This window comes from Balaenoptera physalus (genome assembly GCF_965194825.1).
Source record: "Balaenoptera physalus genome assembly, chromosome: 5".
NCBI classification, from domain to species: Eukaryota; Metazoa; Chordata; class Mammalia; order Artiodactyla; family Balaenopteridae; genus Balaenoptera; species Balaenoptera physalus.
The window spans coordinates 29907006-29932386 of record NC_138884.1 but is presented as its reverse complement, the minus strand read 5'-3'; the positions used below and the strand labels follow the sequence as shown (position 1 = coordinate 29932386).

At 41.1% G+C, this 25381-nt stretch overlaps 1 protein-coding gene and 2 long non-coding RNA genes across 7 annotated transcripts in view; 1 reads left to right on the top strand and 2 right to left on the bottom strand.

The window, feature by feature from the left end:
• The window catches only part of LOC309661644, a 28640-nt gene extending 6924 nt beyond the window's left edge, over positions 1-21716 (top strand). Inside the window, exon 2 of the long non-coding RNA XR_014264132.1 lies at positions 19446-21716. This is a non-coding gene — a long non-coding RNA (uncharacterized lncRNA). The remainder of the gene's footprint in view (positions 1-19445) is intronic.
• Positions 1-25381, bottom strand: part of GAB1 (GRB2 associated binding protein 1) — a 125021-nt gene that overhangs the window by 54334 nt on the left and 45306 nt on the right. The gene's annotated exons all lie outside the window — the stretch shown is intronic.
• On the bottom strand, positions 1868-24736 carry LOC309661655. The gene is made up of 2 exons (XR_014264143.1): positions 23865-24736; positions 1868-2186 (listed from the first exon to the last, which is right to left on the bottom strand). It is a non-coding gene; the product is annotated as an uncharacterized lncRNA (long non-coding RNA).

The window sequence follows — 25381 nt, the reverse complement described above, 5'->3', positions numbered from 1 at the left end:
AGATGTGAGAACGTTACTTAAATTTTGTCGTTTAAGTGGTAGGAAATTGATATCACATCTTAAAGTCACAAGATTTTCCAGCACAGATAAATTCTAATTGCAGTTTTAGAGCAGGACTGTCCAAGAGAACTTTCTGCAATGATGCAAATGGCTACGTTGATCAAAACACATTAAGTTCAAGATGCAAGGAAGAATAACCTCACCCAGAGAGGAGAACTAAGCACAAAGCTGAACATGAGACAAAAATTACTCCACAGATAATGAAATCAAGAGGACCCTTGATGCGAAGGTGGGAGACTTAGCCCAAGTGCGGATAATGATGTTCTCCCCACCCCCAATCACAGAGGGGAGCGTCACCCTTTGGAGACGTGACTCTTTGGGGGAAAACACTTTTTCATTCATGTAACATCCAGATAATGATCTCATCGTACAAGAAAAACTGTTGATCATTTACCTCTCTTTGTTTTCAACAAATCGGTGCTATCTTGCCCATTCTACGATGTGTTGGCCCTCAAATGAGCCCAGATTTCTTTTTCCTGTCAACTTTCCATCTCCCTCTACACCACCCAAGCCTCCTGACCTTTGACCGACAGGAAGTAGATACAATGGACTGAAAATAACAGCGACTGGAAGAATTTGTGAATGCACGATTTAATGCTCGAGGACTAGGAGAGAAGGGCTGGGGGAAAGAGAAAAGGACTAGCTATTTCTGCCAGTGCCATTTGGCAGGACCCAATTCATCTTGAATTCCATACAAAACTGTTATCCCAGTTATACTGCTCATAAAAGCTTAAAAAAAAAAAAGGACAGTATGTAAGGTAATACATATATAGATATACCAGATGCAGTGGACACAACTTATACACTTATCTGCTTTAAGCATGTTAGAAACCCTGTGAGACAGTCAGTCATTCACAAAGTGCTGGCATCCAAGGTAACAGACAACAACTGACTGTGTCTGACTTGCCAACTTGGAAGTTCACTAAAGTGTATAAAAGCTAAAAATAGCCCCACAAACATGTTTACGGCATTTTGAAAATACAGGATCCACACTGTTTTCTAAATATAAACCTTGAGTTTGTAGCACAGGGATTGGCTTTGGGTTTTCAGAGACGTCATTGGGACATCCCACACTTGGGCACAGAAATTCACATTTCACTATTTTACTTTAAATATATAATTGGTAGTATTTAACTAGAGAGAAGGTGGGGTGGATCTGGAAGGGACAGGATGAGCAGGAAAAGATGGTATCTCTTCCCCCGTTTAATTAGAGGGCTTCAGACGACCACAAACCCCCAGTTCTTTGTGGTGGGATCAGACTGTCATGAAATTCTGAAAAGGGATATCTTGCCTATGTTTTTCCACTCTTTATATCCACTCTCCAATCCAGTCCCTGCCCCAGTCTTCCTAAGACTGTAGGTGCTACTGCAGTAGATAGAGACAGAAAGTCAGACGGAACATGTACACATGTGTAAAAGTCCCTGCATCCCAATTGGTCCATGAGTGTAGGCGTGCTGAAGGCAGCAATTCTTTTTTTTTTTTTTTTTTTTGGCCACACCACGCAGCTTCTGGGATCTTTGTTCCCCGACCAGGGATCGAACCCATTGCCTTGGCAGTGAACGCTCAGAGTCCTAACCACTGGACCACCAGGGAATTCCCAAAGGCAACAACTCTAATTCTTGTCCAGTTCCTGAAAAGTGAAATCATTCTAAATCAAACACGGGAAAATTCCAACTAAAACCCACAATGCTCATATCAACTGGGATTGCTGAGGGGGAGAGTGGTATACTAAGACTATGAAAGAGTTAAAGGAGTATTTTATTAGTGCAGAAAAACATGTCTATTTGGTCTCTTAAGTTATGTAAAATTACTTTTTAAAAAAAATTTTATTTATTTATTTATTTATTTATTTATGGCTGTGTTGGGTCTTTGTTTCTGTGCGAGGGCTTTCTCTAGTTGCGGCGAGCGGGGGCCACTCTTCATCGCGGTGCGCGGGCCTCTCACTGTCGCGGCCTCTCTTGTTGCGGAGCACGGGCTCCAGACGCGCAGGATCAGTAGTTGTGGCTCACGGGCCTAGTCGCTCCGTGGCATATGGAATCTTCCCAGACCAGGGCTCGAACCCGTGTGACCTGCATTGGCAGGCAGATTCTCAACCACTGCGCCACCAGGGAAGCCCTGTAAAATTACTTTTTGATATTAATTTCTGGTTAGAATTTGTTTAGATTTTATCCTCTGCATTTAATTCTACTAAATCTTTAAAATTTAGCAGCTATTAAAAAAAAAAAAAAGAGAAAAACCTACAGCAACAGACTTAGCTCTGTACTAGTATGTTATAAACTTCAAATGTCTGTGCCTCTTAAAGTCCTGTGGTAGAATCTATATTTCTGGAGGTTACGCAACATCCAAGTGAAACGCTCTCCAAAATAAAATTGTGTCAGTCGTATGGGCATTTTCTTAACAAATTTATTTGTAATAAACTACAAGCAATAACAAATTCAACTGAAAAATTAGGGGAGATTATATATAATCCTACCACCATCAAAAGTATATATTTTTCCATATTTTCATCTAATTTTTATTCATTTACATATATACTTTCTAAGTATACTGTTTAAATAAAGATGGCTGTGTTTTGGGTTCCTGAGCCACACTTCTAACTTTCAGGAGCTTAAAATTCTCCGGTTTAAAATTTTAATTCATTAATATTTCACTAATATTCACTAGTATTGATTAATTTTTCCAGGTCTTGCTTATCATGCTAGAATTATGGAAATAAAGGTGAAGCCCTCACTGAATGCTTTCTGAAATCCGATAAAGAAAACACATTTAACGATTGTAAAAACACAAGACATTAATTTACCATGGGTTTTCTTAGCACAGCATCCCAGATACACTCTAGCAATTAAGATATTTAATTATAACTCAAATGATGTCCTGCTAGGCCTTGTCCAATGTGCTACAGTATGTGGTTGATGCTCTAAGCAAATAAGGATGAAAACAAACATATATCTTCTCCAAAGAAATGCTATCACCTTGTTTATCAATAATGGCAATACTGTATAGACCAATTTATTAAATCTAACAGATGAAGAATTTATTCCAGAAGAAAAGATCTTTTGATACTTCAACTTATGTTAGGCATTGTAACCTGAAGACATTCTCAGAATAAACAACTCGACTTCTCAGCCATTTAAATGTTTATACCTTAAAAATTAAAAGATGAGGCAATCTAGTTATAGATTATCTACTATGAACAAAGGATAGTTTGGTCCATAAACAGAGGAGAAGTTAAGGAGAAACAAAATATCTCTAGTTAAAATTTGACTAGCTTTAAAAAAGAAATAAAAACAAAAGTATCACTCTGTATTTTGTTGAGTAAGTGACCATGAAAAGGCAAAGTAATGAGATTTTCATTTAAAGATTAAGATTATGTAACCCTAGGCTGGCTGAGGTAAATGAGTTTTGGGTAACTAGATCTAATACTTGGTGGAGCAAAGACAAAGAATAAAAAACACAAGACCTTTAGCTAGCCTCCTAGACGTGGCACTGAAGTCCCCACGCCAACCCCATATGGCTTTCTAATCTTTAGGAGCAGTTGGAAAAGAATAATCAGAAATAAAAACTATTAAGCACTGTAGCCATCAAGAATTCCTTGGGGGGGGCAATATAGGAGGGGGGGGAGTAGGAGGTACAAACTATTGGCTGTAAGACAGGCTACAAGGATGTATTGTATAATACAGGGAATATAGCCAATAGTTTGTAATAACTGTAAATGAAGTATAACCTTTAAAAATTGTATAAAAAATTATAAAAGAAAAAAGAATTTAAAGAAAAAGAATAAAAGAATCCCTTATGGTTCCTCTCAGCTTAGTTCTTTCACCAAATGGCTTAGAGGGCAACCACAAGTAACCGTTTGTTTATACGCAGACTCCTAGGAACTCTCTCTTCACTGCTCTATTCTCAAAACCTAACACACACAATGCTTGACAAAAGCAGGGACCCAAAGAGTGGTGACTGAGTGAATGAATGAACGAAAGTCTTCATGAATAAGATGAACCTATAGTGATCATCGTTACAGTCGTCCATAAATAATAATTAAGTGGTTTGAGATTTGATGGTGGAAACATGCTAGGAAAGCAAAAGAAGTATACTGTGACAACGAATTAACTGAAAAATTACCAGTAAGACTGAATAAACGTTTACACTTTAAATATAGAAATAAGCATAACGTAGATGTTATTATATGAAAGTCACTAAATAGAAAAACCTTCCCCCAAGGTATCCAGAAGGAGCGGCAAACACAGGGTATAAAATTATAGCAAATGCAATGCATTGAATAGGTTTCCTTTCTTCTCCATTCTGTCGTCTGCCCCCTAGTGGAGTCCTTATGAGCAGAGAAAAACGTAAGAAAGGCAGGCACTACAGAAATCAGGAAAAACCGAAACAGAACACAACAGAACCGAACAAAACAAAGCACAAAGCGCAAAGGGATTACTCTGGACTTCTACAAATCAGCTACTCAAGAGCAGAAAGTTGACTTATGAAATTCCTATTCAACGCTTTTGCCCCGAAGACAAAACTCTTGTGTCAACTTAGGCAGGTTCACTATTCCCTTGTGCCCCTTTGGACTTTTGATTATTACCTTTTAAGGAAAAGTTGGCATCTGTAGATTGCATCTAGGTAGTATATGGGTCTCAGGATATTCAAGAAGACAATTTACTAACTGCTAGTTTCTCAGTGCATGTGGTCAGCCCGCTTTAATTTCTGGTTTTCAGGTGTCTTTGACATGAGTGGCTAAAACAAAATCATTTCCATAAAGATGACTCTGGAAAGCTATGGATTCATTTTCACCGTACTTCAAATCAAGGCACAGGTAAAGTGAAACGGAGACGCTGAACAGTGATGACAGGCATGGCTGAGGAACTCCTCTGGAAAGCAGGCTTATCTCCACGGGGAGCTTTCTGTCTGGAAAGAGGTGCGGGTTTTGTCTATGATCTCATCAGCAGCAACAGCCGACTCTCCTCCAAACCGGCTGCCCATTTCGTACTCGAGTTTTGCACTAACATGTACATTTCTTTAAATATGAAGATGACAGTCACTGCTACTGACTTACGTAAACAACCAGTCCCGTGACCCCCCCCCTCCCCCCTTGTGACTGGTGACACACATTTGCGAGCCAGCCATCCAGCCAGCCAGGGTTAGACAAACTACACTCACTGAACAAAACGTCAGAAAATCATCCCTGAAGGGAGATACAAGTCTTAGGAGTTTCTGGGCTTCAGTGATCCAGCGGTTCTATTTCTTAACCTCTGGAGCAATCAGAATGCTTAATAACTAATGATTATTTTAAACAAAATGACCTCTAGAGAGGTGATACTAGATTTTCTCCCATATGTAAGTACTTGGAACATGTAAAACTCCTGCATCGGTAAGACTTCTGTTTCCCAGAACTGTATAAAAAAATTCAAATGAGAGGATCCACCCAAAAAACATTCAGAGCCGAATAAAGGCACTAAAACAAACAGTTTCCTTAATTAGCATGTTTTAACACCCTGTGTAGAAGTGCATTAGTATGATAATTCTGGCAGGTTCTAAAAACAGTTCGCTTCCAGTGATTTATGACTACATCTTACATGTAACGAACGCAGTTATCAGCTTAAAACACTCCGACCAGCTTTTTCATGGAGGAAACAGAGGGGCCTTAATCAGGGGAGATGAAGTATTCAAGCCTTACTTTAATAAGCAAATACTCAGGATATAGGAACCCAAGACTTAGATTTTTTTCTGTTCTCAGACTGTTGTGCATGCTGTGAAAGGTGAGAGGGATGAGGAGACAGCTGACAACCATCTTCCTCTGATCATTTATCTTTTCCCTTCGGACAAACCCTCAGCAACAGGAAGTATCAAGAAGACCGAAGAAAACTCCTGTGCTGGTAATGCTTTTCCCAATTTCTCTTTTGTTGCTCAGATCTCTACTAGAAAAGCAAGGAAAGGCAAATTTCCACCAAAGACCCCCTCAAAAGATTTACTCCAATCATCAAGGCTCCTATGTCAGGAAGAAGGAAGGTGGGGGGAGTTTTCCCAGCTCTCTATACTTGGATATTATGGCTCCTCGGGTTAATTTTTATCTGCTGTCTGTTTCACTACCAAATTACAATATTTATAGAGGGCAAAGCAGCTAAAATAATTGACTTTCTTAAAACTTACTATATTTAGATAATGATATCACTACTAAGTTTTAAATACACTAACATTATGATATAATTCTTAAAGCATGCTTATATATCTAATATAATGTTTTGGAGTCAGTTCAAATTATTCATGAAAATGAGTAACACGCGAACAAAACAACAAAGAGGCAGCTGTTCTGTTCGTAGATCTGATTTGCAGCATGTCGTGTACTACGGTTAGAGCAAAACAAGCTACTCAAGAGAAGAACCGTCCCCACTCCCAAATAATTATATTTTAAAAATTAGTGCAGTATCATTATTAAAGACTTACGTTTATACAAGTAGCACTAACTTTTCGTGTGCTATGAAATTAAACTTAGAGCATTAATCACAATTCGTAATCATATTTATTATTTTGTTTGCTGGTTTGTTGAGCATCTTTTCTCTCCAAGGAGACGATAAGCAACTTAAGAACAGACTGAGTCGCTCCTAGCACATTAGATGAAGTAATAGGTGCTAAATAAAAGTATGTATATTAAAATGTTCTATTAAATTCATACCTGCAGGAGGTTAAAACACCACATTGTACAGAAGAGCTTATCAGGCAACACAATAACAAAAATCCCCACTGCAGGCATCCTCAGCCCCAGCTGGCCTCTAAAGAGAAGCATGTCCTGGTTTTGGCTTCTCTTGGTGGCTGCCCTGGGTTGGTTATTCTTGGTTTAAACCCCTCTCGCCCACCCACTCTCCACCCTTCTCTGTTTGGGGAGTGGGTGAGCGTATTTATCCTCCTCTCTTCTCCTGGCTTTACCTAATTCCTGAGCACAGCGTCCCTGGGTGGTCGCTCCTCATTGTTCCAGAGCTCACTGGTCTTGTAGACACAGTGTTTTAAATTAGCATTTATTATCTCCTCCCCTGTCCCTCCAGCCCTAAGGGTATAAGGACCCTCATCTAAGCCCAACACACAGCACCATAAATAGTCCCTTCATTAAAGTCTACATTTGAACCATCTGAGCTGAGCTGAGTCTCTTACCAGGACAGTAAAGGATATATCCTATTTCCAAACACTATGCTTCTATATGACTTGTCCCTTTTAGACACTGTCTATCTATTGAGGTCCAGCCTTGACAGACAGCTCACTTTCTCCCTACTGCCTCTTCCCTCCTTCCTCCCAAAGTAGTGATATCCCCATTCCAGTCCCTCAATCAGAGAAACTCTGAGCCGCATACTAAGCTGCTATGGTAGTTTATCAGGCACAGAGTGTAACTTTTTTGGAACAATTAGTTTTCATCCTCTCCTCCATCTTCCCTCACACCTTTCCACTGCCTAATTTTCATCTGCTGTACACATACTTTCACACTGTTCTATAACCATCTCAATTTTCTGTTTTTTTAACTCTAAAGGTTGAGTCTAAGAGTTTAAAATCAGTAAAGGGCATTTACACTCTCATGACCGTGGATGTGTGCTGTTTCCTACGGCCCCTTGGGGCTAGAATTGCCTTGGCTTCTCTTCTTGTCCAGGGTCAGTGTCACTATCCCCAGGCTACACAACAGAGAATGCTCCTTGGGTCCTGGTCTAATGGAGTCTCTATTTTCCACCTCACCAATTGCCTTTATCAGATCATCAACTTTTCCCAAGCTTCCCATTGTAATTCCCATTTTACCAATCCTCTCCTTTCTTAGGTCCACTCTGCTGGAGTCCTCCCCTGCCCTGCCCTTCTGTTTCACCAGGCTTTCCTCCTGTGATTTCCAGCCTTATTTTCCCAGGGTGGGTCCACCAAGCCCTACAGGCCATGCTTTCCTCCTTCTTGGTTTACTACTCATTTTGTTACATCCAAACCCTAAGAAAGGCTATATGGAAGGCATGCTTTAAAAGACGGCGGTACAAAAGGTACATGCAGCCCAATGTTCACAGCAGCACTCTTTACAATACCCAAGACATGGAAGCAACCTAAATGCCCATTGACAGATGAATGAATAAAGAAGATATGGTATATATTGATATATATACAATGGAATACTACTCAGCCATAAAAAGAATGAAATAATGCTATTTGCAGCAACATGGGTAGACCTAGAAATTATCATACTAAGTGAAGTAAGTCAGAAAGAGAAATACAAATACCACATGATACCACTTATATGTGGAATCTAAAATATGATACAAATGAACTTCTCTGCAAAACAGAAACAGACTCACAAACATAGAGAGCAGACTTGTGGTTGCCAAGGGGGAGGGGAAGTGGAGGAGGGATGGATTGGGAGATTGGGATTAACAGATTCACACTACTATATATAAAATAGATAAAAAAGGACCTACTGTATAGCACAGGGAACTATATTCAATATCTTATAATAACCTATAATGGAAAAGAATCTGAAAAAGAATATATATATACATATATATATGTATAACTGAATCATTTTGCTGTATACCTGAAACCAGCACAACATTGTAAATCAGCTATACTTCAGTTGAAAAAATGACATATATACACTATCCAACGTAAAATAGATAGCTAGTGGGAAGCAGCCACATAGCACAGGGAGATCAGCTCCGTGCTTTATGACCACCTAGAGGGGTGGGAGGGAGACACAAGAGGGAGGGGCTGTGGGGATATACGTATACATACAGCTGACTCACTTTGTTATACAGCAGAAACTAACACATCATTGTAAAGCAATTATACTCCAATAAAGATGTAAAAAAAAATAAAAGGTGTGAAGAAAACTAAAAATTTAATTAATTAAATTTGCATTTAATTAATTTAATTAAAAATAAAATTAAAAATTAATTAATTAAAAATAAAAATAAAAGACAGTAGCAGAGTATAGTGGTTAATAATGTTTTACAATCCACTGTTATTTGAAAGAACACTGCTTTAAACATCAGTACTTATTATGCTATTCTCTTAGAATAAAGGGAACAACAATACAGTCTGCCCTCCATATCTGCAGGTTGTGCATCCACAGTTTCAACCAATCTTGGATCAAAAATATTCGGGGAAAAAAAAAATTCCAGAAAGTTCCAAAGAGCAAAACTTCAATTGACCGCGCCAGCAACTATTTACACAGCATTTACGTTGTATTAGGTATCACAAGTAATCTAGAGATGACTGAAAGTCTATAGGAGGATGTGCACTAAGCCATTTTATAGAAGGAACCTCAGCACCCGTGGACTGTGGTATCCGAGGGGGGTCCTGGAACCACTCCCCGTCAGATACCAGAAGGGACAACTGTATTTTACAAGCCCTCTCAAACCTTTTTATCCACAACTAAGGCTTTAATTGCCTGAGCCGTGGGTATCCAACAATCTTACTGCTCACCATTTAAGTTACAATAGCATTAACCCATGAAAACATGGATTTCATTTTCAATTTCCCTTTTATGTGCTCACCTGTTCATGGGTTTAAACAGAATTCATTCAAAATTTAAAGTATTCTTAAGATATTCTTGGGGCTTCCCTGGTGGCGCAGTGGTTGAGAATTTGCCTGCTAATGCAGGGGACACGGGTTCGAGCCCTGGTCTGGGAAGATCCCACATGCCGCGGAGCAACTGGGCCCGTGAGTCACAACTACTGAGCCTGCGCGTCTGGAGCCTGTGCTCCGCAACAAGAGAGGCCGCGATAGTGAGAGGCCCGCGCACTGCCATGAAGAGCGGCCCCCGCTTGCCACAACTAGAGAAAGCCGTCGCACAGAAACGAAGACCCAACACAGCCAAAAATAAATAAATAAATAATTTTTTTAAAAAAAGAAAGATATTCTTCTTAGCACAAAAACATCTAGAATGACACCAACTGGCAACCTATATGCATCTGGGGAGGATATTTCAGTGGAAATCAACAACTATATTTAATTTATTCATTCATTCACTCAACCAGAAGTATTTATTGAGCACCTCCATGTGCCGCTGTTCTGGCTGCTAGAAGGACATTCATAGTTTAAGAAACAAGAACTCGCCTGCCTCAGCAAACGTAAATTCTAGTGGAGGAGGGCGAACCCAAGTAAGTGAGCAGAACTGATTTTAGTTCTGTAACTGCTATGAAGGAAAACTAAAGTCGATTTGAAAGTTAGCACTTTCAAATTGTTCTAACCTTATCTGAACAATCCAAAGGATGGGGGGGAATTGTTATAGCACTCCCATAAAACGTATTTTAGTACACGAAGCCACCACTATCCCTCACACGGTCCCACTGGGCAGTTACAATTATCAAGCTCTCAGGGTCACATCCTGGGAGCTGCAGGCTTGAAAGCTCTGCAATCTTGTCTCCTCAAAGGTCTCCATCAGCTAATAAGATGAGGTAATAATCAATGTGTGCCTTCGCTGTGTAATCTCCGTGAGAGGCCATTACTTCAGTCCCCTGACATCATCAAATACCAATCCTGGACCATTCATCTCTCGGGTCCGATATCCACAAACAGAATAAACGACTAGAGAAAAATAGAAGGAAAAAGAAAGAATGAATTTTACTTAACTCATTTCTTGTGTGTCTCCTGTAACATTTTCTATATTTTGTAAATAACTAAGCTTGTTCTTCCCCTACTTAGTGGCTAATCAAGGGGTACTAGAGAAAATGAAGAGAGGTATTCAGGAATCTGACAGATGTTTTCATGGTGAGAATAATGATGATGATGAAGGCAAGTGGCTAAAGGTAATAAAATTACTTGGCTTCACAAATAAATATACAAAATATGATGATTTTGTGTGCATACACACACACACACACACACATATATATGTGACCGGTTTTCTGAGGGAACATACCCTACATATAATGTGTGTTCAGTAAACACTCCTTGACTTGATGCTGAAAATTTATTTCTGCAGAGAAAAAATAAACGGCGACACACAGAATGATTAAGGTGGGCTCCCAAGGGAAGAAGGGACGTTAACACTGGACATCCTGCAGAAACCACCAGCCTCCCTTTTGATCTAACCTTTCTCCTCTTCTGCTGACAGCCTTTCGTGTTCTTGTTTCCCCTTCTTTCTCTAACAATTATCCTTTCTCCAATCACTCTCATTTCCACTTTATTTCTTCTTACGCTTGTCATAAGTAACATCAAAGAATGTCCATTTGCTTTGTTTTAAAGTGTCACATTTAATATTCTTATCTGAACCTAAAAAGCAGGTATCTTTATTATTTCCTTTTATGCTTTCGAGTATTTTTTTTTTTTTTTTTACATCTGAGTATGGGTCTGTCTCAATGTCTTTTTTTCAGTAAAGTAGGCCTATTAGAAAGAAAATGGCCTTAAACAGAAAGTGGTGTTTGATAATTTGCTCATTCACCAATTGAAAGCATAGGCTAGTTTAGATGATCTCTAAAGACTGTTCCCACAACAGTAATAATAATCACTGACATTTACTAAGTACTAAGTACCAGGCATTGTTCTAAGCACTTCATACATTAACACAGTTCTCACCACAACCCTATGAGGTAGGCACTGTAATTATTCCCATTTATAGAGGAGAATACGAGTCACAGAGAAATTAAGTAACCTGCTGCAAGTGGTAAAGCCAGGATTTGAACCAATGTCCCCTGGCCCCAGAGTCTGTACCTTAACCACTTAACATTATACTATCTGTCTATGACAGGGGGCAGCAAACCTTTTTGTAATGGCTCAGATAGCAAATATTTCAGGCACTGCAGGCTACACATGGTCTCTGTCTCATATCCTTCATCCTTTTATTTTTCTACAATCTTTTAAAAATGTAACGCACCTTCTTAGATATAATCAGAACTACAGGCTGTAGTTTGCTGGCCCCTGGGCTATGATTTTATTAATTCATATGCACCACTCTACTACTTTTTATTTAGACAATTTCAGACAGAAGAAAGGTGAAAAATTCCAGATGGGTAGTTTATAATCCATAGCCAATGAATGCCCAAGAGCTACCAATCATAGGTTGCCACTGCAACAGTAAAGGTAAAGAAAATGCAAACATCTTGGAAGCAACCTAAGCGTCCGTCAGCAGGTGAATGGATAAAGATGTGGTACATATATATATACAATGGAATACTACTCAGCCTTAAAAAGGAATGGAATTTTGCCATTTGCAGCACCATGGATGGACTTGGAGGGTATCATGCTAAGTGAAATAAGTCAGACAGAGAAAGACAAATACTGTATGATATCACTTATACATGGAATTTAAAAAATACAATAAACTAGTGAATATACCAAAAAAGAAGCAAACTCACAGATATAGAGAACAAACTATTGGTTACCAGTGGGGAGAGGGAAGGAGAAGTGGCAATACAGGGGTAGGGGATTAAGAAGTACAAACTATGCGTATAAAATAAGCTACAAAGATATATTGTACAAAACAAGGAATACAGCCAATATTTTATAATAACTATAAATGGAGCATACCCTTTAAAACTTGTGAATCACTATATTGTACACCTGTAACTTATTTAATATTGTACAGCAACTATACCTCAATTTTAAAAAAAGAAGGGACTTTCCTGGTGGCGCAGTGGTTAAGAATCCGCCTGCCAATGCAGGGGACACGGGTTCGAGCCCCGGTCCCGGAAGATCCCACATGCCGCGGAGCAACTAAGCCCGTGCGCCAGAACTACTGAGTCTGTGCTCTAGAGCCCGCGAGCCACAACTACTGAAGCCTGCGTGCGTAGAGCCCGTGCTCCGCAACGAGAGGCCACCGCAATGAGAAGCCTGCGCACCGCAACGAAGAGTAGCCCCCGCTCGCCGCAAATAGAGAAAGCCGGTGCGCAGCAACGAAGACCCAACACAGTCAAAAATAGATAAATAAATAAATAAATTTATTTTAAAAATTAATTAATTAAAAAAAAAAGAAAACGCAAGCATCAGAATCAAAGAATTGTAGGAGGTTTGTGAACACACAGAAGGACATAGAGCTTATAGACATGAACCAGGTACAGTTATCACTAATGGGAATTCATAAAAAACAAAAATCTAAGTAAGCTTCAGCAACCTAGTATATCTTTCACAAGTAGAAAACTCTGGATATCCCTTCCTTTATCTGTTGGACAGAACTACTATTGTAATCTGCTCCCTGACATCTAAAAACAGCATCTGCAATATTAAAGAAATGCCTTCTTTTTCCAAGTCCTTCATACTAATTCATTATTGAATTATCAAAATATTCATTATTTTCAATGTCAGAAACTAAAGAAGAGTAGCTAATTAACTCCTAGCCCAAGAACCCTGAAGAATTTGGAAATCGTTAAGAATCTGAACTTCATCCACTGGAATTCTTGCTGAGTCTCCGGCAACAGGAACATAAACTATCAACATGTCATCACCACTTACCACCCTCTTAAGATTTCAGAATTCTTGAAATAAGTTTTCGTAGGCTCCATATATTTCACAAGTTAATTTTCCTTTATTAATTTTCCTTTAAAAAACAAAAGCTCCATTTCAACAGTGTAGCAATCATTTTGATAAAAGCAATCAGAAACTAGGAATTTAAGCACTATATTTTGACTGTACAAGTCTAGTCATACAGGTCAATCTACAAAATCCCACCTCTTAGGAAACTTAACTTCCTTAGAGGTAAACACTTCCATGAAATCTGGTTCAGAGTATATGCTGTTATTTATTTTTGTCATTTTGGTGGGGGAAAAATAAAAATTGACAAACAGTCTCACTTCTCCTTTCTTTCCTATGAACTTTGGACCATCTGTTTAAAATAGCTGCAGCTATTTTCAGTGGTTAGGCAAAGGGTTACTTACAAAAACAAAAACCAATGCCTGCTCATGTATGAGCATTACTTGCATACAAAAGAGTCTAGTGTAAGTTACTTGCCAAGTCTAAAATTGTAGGAGATTTAAAAAAATATTGATATGTATAACTGATTCACTTTGTTATAAAGCAGAAACTAACACACCATTGTAAAGCAATTATACTCCAATAAAGATGTTAAAAAAAAAAAACACTTAAAGACAAAAAAAAAAAAAATTATGGAGCGACTCAGGACATCATTTCATTCCTTCTAATTGTTTCTTAGCAACTGCTAAATGCACAAGAATAAAATAATTTGGAGATCATTTTTATGAGCATTTGAAAATATTTTGCTCTAATACTAGATCTTTACCCCCAACGTGGCTGTCCTTAAGAATCTGTGCATTTCTTCTGTTGAGAAAAGTTGCTTATTTAATAGTTCATTTTTTTACCTGACGTACTTGCCTTTAAATGCAGAAACTCGTGTATTTGTCTTTTCTTTGGCAACAGTGAGAAGTCAGAGATAATCTCAGTGAATATTTATGTAATTTTTTCCTTCGCATAGCACAAAGTATATCTTTGAAAGAGAAAAAGATGAATAAGACTTCTCTGTGCAAGTCTCCACTTCTCTGCCTTCTTTTCTGTGCTTTGAAATAACTTCCTCACTCCTAGAAAAAGTTTCTCTAGAAGCCACTGTCCTTTGTCCTTGCCGGGTCACATGAGGGGTTAAGTTTAACTTACAGAGCAGGCCTTTCAAGAAGAGCACAGCTAATCAGCCTTCCTCCATTTATCACATTCCCACCCCTTCTACAGCTTTCTACCCACCCTTCCTACTCTGCCTCAAGGTTTACCTGGATTTGCCATTTAACACTTAAAGGACCCCCTCCCTCGGAAAACAACTAACCTCTTAGGGGAGACACAAATTCTGTGCTGCAACAGCCCTTTCATTCCTCTTCCCCCGGAGCCGGGATACTGAAACCCTCACTTGAGATGTTATTTTTTAATAAAAAAAATAATGGTTGCATTGATTAAGCCCTGCTCCCCCAAGTCTGTTTTTCCATCTTTCCACCGTGAACGCCTTGTAACTGGGTACATGCTGTCCAGTACCCAGTACCCAGAATCTAGAAATTCTACTTCCAGCCTCTCTGGCAGCCAGATGTGGTCAGGTGAGTGCAGGGGTGTGCACCTTTTCTGCATCTGGGCCTGAAGACACTGAGCATGACACCTCCACACTCTTCCCCCTCCCCTCAAGCTTGGACACAGACGTGCCCATGACCTCACTCTGACCATGCAGATGGCCTCTGCAAGGTCAGGAGGATGGAGTAACAAAGTAGAAAACCTGAGTCCCTGGATTTCTGCACGGAGTATGACTGCCTTGCCTTGCAAGCCTGGATGCACTAACTAAAGTTGTATCTTCTTTAATTCACTGTATTTTGGGACCTCTTTGTTCCAACAGCACTGGTTTTATCACAGTCGATGCAAGCACTGTACATAGCACTGTTCTGAGAGCCTTCCATGAATTAGCTCATTAATGAGCCTCTGAGCAAAGTACTGTTACTGTTCCCAGTTTCCAGATGAAGAAACACAGACTTGGAGGATTGAGTGACTTTTTCCAAGGACAAAAGGACGTTGCAATGATCAAAACTGCAGGTCTGCACGATGCAAAGTTCAAACGCCCACCCACTACACTGCAGTGTCCCCCACGGATCACTTTGCAAATCATCTCCCTCCGGCTGAGATTTTTCTGCTGTGTTATCTCTTACATACCCGGAGGAGAAATATTACGAGCTCAAAATGAAGAGGTATAAATTATATTTGGTTGCTCATAAACATCGTTAACCTACTGTTTGTTGAAGATCAAAATTTGTAAAAAAAAAAAAAAAAAACCCCAAACTTAAAAGGAATCAGACAGCAGCAAGTTGAAAGAGGCTTCTGGTTGAAACCTTTTACTTCCTTTCCAAAATTCTATTATGTGACACACAAAGCCTAGATCTGTACCTCAAATCAGTGCTGTAACACAAGATTAATTCAAAATGAGCTCACTTTGGCTGTGTTTAATATCATGCTTATTATGAAAGGGACCATGAAACCCTTACCCGACACTGGGGTTTTCCTTTCAGTAATATGAGGCGACACACCTTTACTCCTCATGAACTTTTTAAACTAAAACCAGGAGAGGTGCCAGGGACATGTGTACTGGAGGAGACTGGCAAGGTGAAGGCAGGAGGGGGATTAGAAAAATCAGCTTCTTTTGTCTTTACATTTCACCTCTGGAAAAAAAAATCATTTTGCTGAAGAGTCCATTTAATCTTCCAGAAAGCTCTTATAAGTAAGAGCTTTATTTATTCCTTCCTTTATTAAGAGCCATTTATTTACTCCTTCAACACATCTGTATTGAACACTTACTGTTTGTTGATTACTGTGCCAGGCACTGGACACAGAAGAGTAAGTACAGGATGAGTTAAGAGACAGAAGGTGGTTTTTTATCGTAACTTAAGCTTGAGTAAAAATTCCAGAATAAATTGTTTAATTCTTTAATAATTGCATAGACTGTAAGAAAAGAAGGCCCTTCCCTTCCCTGCTTTCTGACAAAAGGGGCTGTAAGCACTATTTCTAGGTGTGCTTCAAGCATCAGCTCTTGAACTCCCAGGTGGAGCTGTACCGTTTTGTCTAGGTAGTATCTTTCCTTCCGACCCTTTCAGAAAGTCTGAATATACATTTAAAATTCATGCTTATCCATCTGCTTCCTGCCATCACTGCCAACTTCACTAGGTTTTTGTTTTTTTAATTAAATTTATTTATTAATTTTTGGCTGCGTTGGGTCTTCGTTGCTGCGCGCAGGCTTTCTCTAGTTGCGGCGAGCAGGGGCTACTCTTCGTCGTGGTGCACAGGGGCTTCTCATTGCGGTGGCTTCTCTTGTTGTGGAGCACGGGCTCTAGGCGTGCAGGCTTCAGTTATTGAGGCACATGGGCTCAGTAGTTGCGGCGCACGGGCTTAGTTGCCCCATGGCATGTGGGATCTTCCTGGGCCAGGGATCGAACCCATGTCCCCTGCGTTGGCAGGCGGATTCTTAACCACTGAGCCACCAGGGAAGTCCCGTCACCAGGTTTTAATTACCAGGAGATGGATGAGTGGACAGCATGAATTCTTTCCCAGCGTAAGCAAGTATCTCGTGATTTACATGGGTCACCTCGTTCTAGGCTTGGTTAAAAAGACAGAGGGAGCAAAAGGAGTTGGCACTCCATAGGGTACATCATTTCTATAAAAAGAAAAGTTCCTCTGACATCTGATGAGCGACTGTGGAAAGATGAAGCTGTGAAAATGCGACCTTCTGTGATTATGATGGGAGTGATTTTAGATGGAGCGTCTACATGATAAGGTATGTCTCTGGCAGCACTGGTGAGAAAGGGGCTCCAATCCCACCCTGGGAGCGGACTAAGGCTTTTCTGCAGGTGGCCCATCTCCTGTACTCGGGGTCTGTGTCCACATGTTCCCCCTTAGGCCTCACACAAGGGCTCTCTGGTTTCTGGCTCAGCCCTGGCTTCCAAGGAACTGCTTGAAACTTCCAAATGCATTCTCTCTCTATATATATATACATACATATGGAATTCCCTGGCAGTCCAGTGGTTAGGACTCCATGCTTTCACTGCCGAGGGCCCGGGTTTGATCCCTGGTAAAGGAACTAAGATCCTGCAAGACTCTCGGCGTGGCCGGAAAAAAAAAAAAAAAAAGAATGCATTCAATACTGCTTCCGGTCTGAAGAAAACACTTTTGCTATGTCTTCGGGTCTGAAGAAAACACTTCTACAACGTAGTGTTCATCTTCTAAGAACTCGCTAAAATACTGCACTGAGTTTTGAAGATCTTAAGTGGCACTCATTTTCCACATAATTAATCAGAGCCCTATTTTCATTTGCACCTAAATTCCTCCAGGTAAGTCAGTTCCATTTCTCGTGACAGGCATTAATTTGTAGATAGCATCACTGTACCACTGACCGGCACCTACTAGGTAAAAGTGAAGAGGGCAGGGCTCAGGTAGATCTGGACTCAGCCTCAGAGACCTTACAGCCCCTGGGAGACTAGAAACAGACATGGGATGACTAACCAATCCCCCCCGCCCCGCACAGAAAGTAGCAGGTGCTGTAAGATGCCAACAAAGCACTAGAAGCATTTGAGGAGAGAGCGCTTACCCTTAGATTAGGAGGCAGGGCCCAGCTGGAAAGGGAAATCTCAATGTGGGAGGCACCAAAAGGAAGTCAGCATCCGCATCTGCCCGGCTGTGAACGTGCCTACCCTGCACCCGCCATGGCCTAGGTCCCCAAAGCCTTTCGACAGAGCGAGGCTAAGGCGGTGATAGGAGCAGATCCGTGGAGATGGCCAAGTGCAGAGTGGGCAAGAGGTGTTTCTGTGAGGCTGGGGACTGGAGTGTAAGGCTATAAGGAAAACAGGATAGGAAATCAAAGGGTGGAAAGATCTGGAGTGACCAGCCAAGGAGCTGGGCCTGTATTGAGTAGATAACGGGACCCACTGGAAGTCCTTCAAAGGGGAGTAACCTAAGAGGCACACTGACGGAATTCCCTGGTGGTCCAGTGGATGAGACTTGGCCTTCCAATGTAGGGGGTGCGGGTTCGATCCCTGGTCGGGGAGCTGGGAATCCCACATGCCTTGCAGCCCAAAAGCCAAAACATAAACAACAGAAGCCATGTTGTAAGAAATTCAATGAAGACTTTAAAAATGGTCCACATCAAAAAAATAAATAAATAAAAAGCCACACTGAAAGGAGGTTACCTTGGATGGTTTGGAGGCTGAGGTTCTGTGCAGGGAGACCAGTGAGGAAGCAATGGGAAAAGAAGATCTGACCCACGGGAGCGGCAGTGGGAATGCAGCAAGCATCAAGTGCAAGACAGAGGAGAGGGCTGCAGGGAATGGGGCGGCGGGGGGGGGGGGGGGATCGGTACTTGAGTCAGGAGGCTCCACTTTAAAGACGGAAGCTCACTTCAGGAAGCAACCTTCTGTACCTGCCCCCTTCACCTCCACCAGGCTCCTGCATGCCTGGCTCCTTACACCTTTCCCAGCGCTGCTTCTTCAACGACCACCCACACACCAACTCACTCTCCCGGGCTCATTATAGTCTTCATAAGACCCAACTCCTAACTCTGAATTTCCAAGGCAGTGACTCACCTGCCTACCAGAGACTATCAACTGCTCCCCTAATAGTCATCTCCCCCTTTTCTATAGCAGAGGTCAGCAAACCTCTGTAAAGCGCCAGGCAGTCAGTACTTTAGGCTTTGCAGGCAGTAAGGTCGTCACAACTCCTCACCTCTTCCACGGTAATGTGAAAGCTGCTGCGGACAATTCATAAACGCATGGGTTGGGCTTCCCTGGTGGCGCAGTGGTGGAGAATCTGCCTGCCAATGCAGGGCACACGGGTTCGAGCCCTGGTCTGGGAAGATCCCACATGCCGCGGAGCAACTGGGCCCGTGAGCCACAACTACTGAGCCTGCGCGTCTGGAGCCTGTGCTCCGCAACAAGAGAGGCCGCGATAGTAAGAGGCCCGCGCACCGCGATGAAGAGTGGCCCCCGCTTGCCGCAACTGGAGAAAGCCCTCGCACAGAAACGAAGACCCAACACAGCCATAAATAAATAAATAAATAAAACAAATACTTAAAAAAAAAAAAAAACTATTAAAAAAAAAATAAACGCATGGGTCTGGCTGTGTTCCTATATAATTTGTTTTTAAAATTTTGTGTATTTTTACTGAGGTATAGTTAATTTACAATGTTGTGTTAGTTTCAGGTGTACAGCAAAGTGATTCAGATATATATATATATATATATACACATATACGTGTGTGTGTGTATATATATATATATTCTTTTTCAGATTCTTTTCCATTCAATAAGATATTGAATATTGTTCCCTGTACTATACAGTAGGACCTTGTTGTTTACCTATGTTGTATATAAGTAGTGTGAATATGTTAATCCCAAACTCCTAATTTTCCTCCCTACCCCCTACTATCCCCTTTGGTAACCATAAGCCTGTCCAATTTTATTTACAATGACAGGTAGCTGGCTGACTGGGTGCTCAGACCATTGTTTGCCAGCTCCCGTTCTACAGTACCAGAAGCCTTCGCAGGGTGTCTGGCTTGCTAAAGATGACATTTTCCAGCCTCCCTTACAGCTAGTTGTGGTCGTGTGACTCTGAGTGAAAATGATCTGTACACCATCTAGATCATGTCCCTTCTCTTGGCTGAAAAGAGGTCATGGTGAGTCACCTTGACTGTGAAGATGGGGGCGGCACTCACGGGATGGCAGAGAAACAAGATGGAAGGAATTCGAGGCTTCCTACTCGTCCTGGAGTACAGACCATCTGGACTGTTCTGAGAAAAAGGAAAAAGCCCCCCTAAACCTTTTAACTTAAGTCACTGTATTTTGGGGCATCTCTTTATAAAGCTTTGCGTTTTCGAGTTTAGCTCAGTGCACGAGGAGGCTGTATTCAGAAGGGGAAACGACTTCGTTGCAGAGCTACCGCATGATCAATGATCAATCAAGCACCCACAGAGTGGTCGGATGACTCGGCACACATCTACCATCATCACAGCACGAATCTATCATCATCATGGGAACTAATACTGAGCGAAAGCTTACTCTGTGCCGTCCACTTATAAAATACAAGCTCTCACTTATCTTGAAAGCAATTCTTATTCGCATCATTTTTTACAGATGAGGTTCAGAAAGATTAAGAAATATGCCCAAAGTCATACTACTCCAAAGTAGCTGCACAGATATATAAACTCGGGGACACATGATTCTCCAGCACGTTCTTTTGCCCACATCAGCTCCCTCGTGTCGAGGCCAAGCCACAGTAGTCAATTCTAGGGTGATTTTCAGAGATGGTTCTGTGACTGCAGGCTTAGTTTTCAAACTGAAAAGCGTCACTAAGATCCACTGACTGACGGCTCCATTTGGTTTCATCACTACTCCCCTCGAAGAGCCAAGTACGCCAGAATGACACAAGGTTAAATGACCTATTCCTTTGAAAGACTCTGAGAACGCCAGCATGTGGATTGCATGAGACAGCCACAGGGGCTGCCAACTCGGCCCCAGCTTTGCCACTACCTCCTCTTTCACTTGCCCATTAGAAGTTAACTGCCTTGACACCTGCTACCCCAGGCTGAACAGAGGCTGAGAAGCAGTTTCAAAATATGCCAGCAGAGGGGGAGAGCTTCTTTTCTCTCCAGGAAAGGGTGAGCAAGGCCACCGACATTTACTGTTGACCCTAGGCTGTCAGGTGTAGCAGCTGTCTCTGCTGGGGTCTTGGCACCCATCATGGGGACCATCTGCCTCTGTTTCCCTGACTGCACGGCCTTTCCTGTCCTGTACAGCCTGGAGGCCCAAGGAAAGTCAAGTTCACCTCCAGATTACAGCCTAGCTGATGGCACCAACTGACCGTGGTAGGTGAACCCAAAATTCAGGTGCAAAAGATTTTCATCTTATTTCAAGTTTAAAAGAAAGAACTATTTCAGGGGCTTCCCTGGTGGTGCAGTGGTTAAGACTCCACCTGCTAATACAGGGGACACGGGTTCCAGCCCTGGTCCGGGAAGATCCCACATGCCGCAGAGCAACTAAGCCCATGCGCCACTACTACTGAGCCTGCGCTCTAGAGCCCGTGAGCCACAACTACTGAAGCCCGCGTGCCTAGAGCCCGTGCTCCGTAACAAGAGAAGCCACCACAATGAGAAGCCTGTGCACCGCAACGAAGAGTAGCCCCTGCTCACCTCAACTAGAGAAAGCCCACGTGCAGCAAGAGCTGATGCAGCCAAAAAAAAAAAAAAAGAAAGAACGAACTATTTCAAAATTAGTTTGATTTTTTTTTAAAGTCTTTTTTTGGCTGCATCGTGAGGCATGTGGATCTTAGTTTCCCGACCAGGGATTGAACCCGCGCCCCTTGCAGTGGAAGCGCAGAGTCTCAACCACTGGACCGCCAGGGAAGTCCCTAGTTTGATTTTTTTAATAGGATAAGTTCATTTTTGAAAACATCACTTGTTTAATCAGCTGTGAATGGCTAATTAAACATTACTTATAATTAGTTGCTGCTATACCAAGAATTATATAAAGTAAATGTTTTATTATAGAAATGTAGTAAACATTAAATAAATTTATCTTGAGTAAAGCACAAAATCAACACGTTCTTAATTACTTTTTTAACCCAATTATTTTTAAAATTAGGAAGAAAGACCTCACCCCCAAAATGCACTTTTTTCTTTGGCACATCTTTAATAAGTATTTCCAGAGCCAAATTACAATGGATGCCAAACTGCAGCTATTTAAAATCATATTTTCAAAGAATAGTTTTGGGATATGAGAAAGGTTCTCATATCTATTATTATGCTTTTTAAAAGGCAGGTTTCAAAAAGGTTTATAGACATTCTTGTAAAAAGAATAACTACATATCCATATAAATAAGCATAGAAAATTAGTCCGGAAAATTAGTCAGTTTTTCTCTGAGTGGTAGTCACAAGTAATTTTTATTGTCTTCTCGGCATTTTCAAAATTTTCTAACATATCATAAAAACATATCTTTTTAAAAGAGCTAGACTATATAAAGAGTATGATAACACTAAAAGCTTTCTCCTTTCACTGCATTCTGTAAATGGATGCAGAATGTGGTTTGTGCAAGCTATTTTATATCCAAACCATACAGAAAAATCTCAGAAATGCCTATATTAAACACCAAGGCTCCGTGCTCTGACACTGCACATTTCAGAAAGATCAGAGAGGCAACCATAACATATGGAGATAGGAGCCACTTGGGAGAGGGTCCAGATTCATTACACCCACAGCTATTATCCATGTTTTATCTCCACTAAATTGACATTAAAAATGGAGTAGGGCGTACGCGTAGCACTCAAACACCTGTGACACACCATTATGGAAGAAAAATATTTCCCAGAATTTGAATTCCCAAGTACTGCTTACAGACTGAGAAAACAGCAGAAAACAACTGTGAAACTGAAAAGAAATACATGCATGTCACAATTTAGCAGTTAGTAAGATTAACTAGAAATCAGTTTCTATTTCACAATGGGAGTTACTAAAACCACAGAAAGCCCCACAATTAGGGAACAGACGTCAGAATCAAGTCTAAAACTGGAGAATGTATCTCCCACCCCCAATCACAATGCCCAACAGGGTCCGGGGACACATATTTGTTTGCAGATATGAAAAGAAAAAAATATTGTAACGGCTCAAGCTAACAGATCGCTGCCCCAAGTTTCACACTAATGGTCATATGACCTCCCAAGTGCTGTTTCTCAGACAGTCTCTTTTTTATAAAGCCAAAGGATCACCAAAAAGGCCTAAGCCAAGCAAGCTCCTATATTTTTAAAATGATGGATCGATCCTCTTAACAGAGGAAAACAGGACTTTGAAAGAAATATTTCAGGAAAAGGTGAAGGTAGGGAGGTTCAGGAAAAAGTCTGATAAAATTCCATGGCTTTTCCGAAACAACCAAAACATAGTTTCCCAAGCCCCCAATACGAAAGCAGAGCAGAAAATAAAAGGGGGTTCTCAAGCGACACAGTTCCTGAGGGAAACACACTTTCACTTGCTATTTCGACAAATATTTTCCCCACAGGGTTATTTTACTTACAGAGAAAGAAAAAAAAAACCAATATAGATTGAATAGTCCCCAAATGTCACATCTCTTTATATAGACCACACACAGTACAGAAATATACAGCTTTATGGAGAAATTTCACCTGCCTTCAATAAATATTTAGTTAACTGAAGAGAAGATTTTCAACAATAAAACAACAATGGAGAAAGACAAATAATAAATCAGCGTCAGTCTGTCTAACCCGAGAACAAGCAAAACGACAGCTAAAAGAAGAGAGATAAAGGCTGTAGGGTAAGAGAAAAAAAAAATTACTAGGATACTAAGTAAGATTCTGACTCATCAGCACCAATACGAGGAAGACGGCAAACACACCTTATGTGCAGGCTGCCTAGAAGGACAGCTTCCCAGTACCTCTGATTTCCATCATCCTGTTCAGGACCAGCCTAGGAAAGTAATACACACCCGCAGAAACACTGGCCTGGCCAGCACCCAAGTCAGTGACTTCAACTGCTCCACATTAATAACAAAAGCTGTACAGAGTGGACAGGCAGGGAGCGAGATGAAAGACCGGAGCAGACTTCTAAGAGCAAATCTATCTCCTGTTAAAGATGCTGGCCAAGTCCTGTTTCTCCTTGATGGAAAAGATCTGTTCTCTTTGTAAAGACTACAGTCGTTTCATGGAATGGTTTTAAAGTTTGCATGACACTAACAACAAAAAACGATTTTCATGGTAACAGACTGCAGTAAACACAGACTTGTTATGTGCCAGGGACCATTCTGCGCGCTGCACGCTGCACGCAAACTAACCCATGGGATCTCCAACAACCTGATGACGTAAGTGCTACTAGCCTTGGTTTACAGATCGGGAAACTGAGGCACTCAACTGATCAGTGACTTTACCAAAATCACAGAGCTAGGACAGTTGAACCCAGGCTCTCAGGCTCTGGTGGCCAATGGCTTAACCACGACACCAGGCTACCCTGTGCTGAGCCCTGCTCATGCCTCCTGCCCTCCATGCCTTAACCCCACGGAGGTCTCAGACCCTGCGACTCCACAGACTGCAGTTTTGTTGCTGCTTTCTGGCTGCTCCACGGGTTGGAGGGGAAAGGCAGAGAGCTACCTTTCATGGAAGGCCTATTTTATGTCAGCCCCTTCAGAAAAGAGAAATGCTCTCTTCTATCCTGCGATCTCAGCATTATTATTGTAATTTCCGTTTTCTAGATGAAAAACAGATTCTGAGGTTAAGTGTCAATACCTTGCATAAGGCTAGTGAGAGGCTGTGCTGGCATCAGGACCTAAATCCGTCTGTACTTGGTCCGTGTTCTGGCCACTACAGAAAGCATCTCCCGCCTCAGTCACAAATTCATCCCCTAACTGGGGGACACATCTAACAGCCACAGATGAACTCCCATATTATTACTAATTGTTTCGCAAATGAATGCCACCTGGACGATTGGGAGGAACAGAGAGGGAAAAAAGGTCAGTAAAATTCCAACACAACAGCCAAAAAAGCCTCTTACACCATAGAAAATTCCAGTTAGATAACAGAAAGCATATTTTGTGTGTACATGCTCAGCGCTGCTGCAGAACTATGAATTGTGAATATATAGAACTGGATATTTCTGGTGCACATAAGCTCTGCAAATCATATTACATTTTTTTTTTTTTTTTGAAGTTGTCTCAGTAGATCAGATTGTTTATTTGAAAGGAAAATTTAGTCATGGGCAGTTGACTGCCTTGATGATGCAAATTATTTTGAAGTGGCAAAATAATTTGGTTTCAAAATTTATAGTGGGAAACTCCTACTAAAACCTTCTGAGCCCTCATGTACTTTGAGAATTAGAACTGTCTCCATAATAATGAAAGACTCCTTGACCAACTATAGCTTA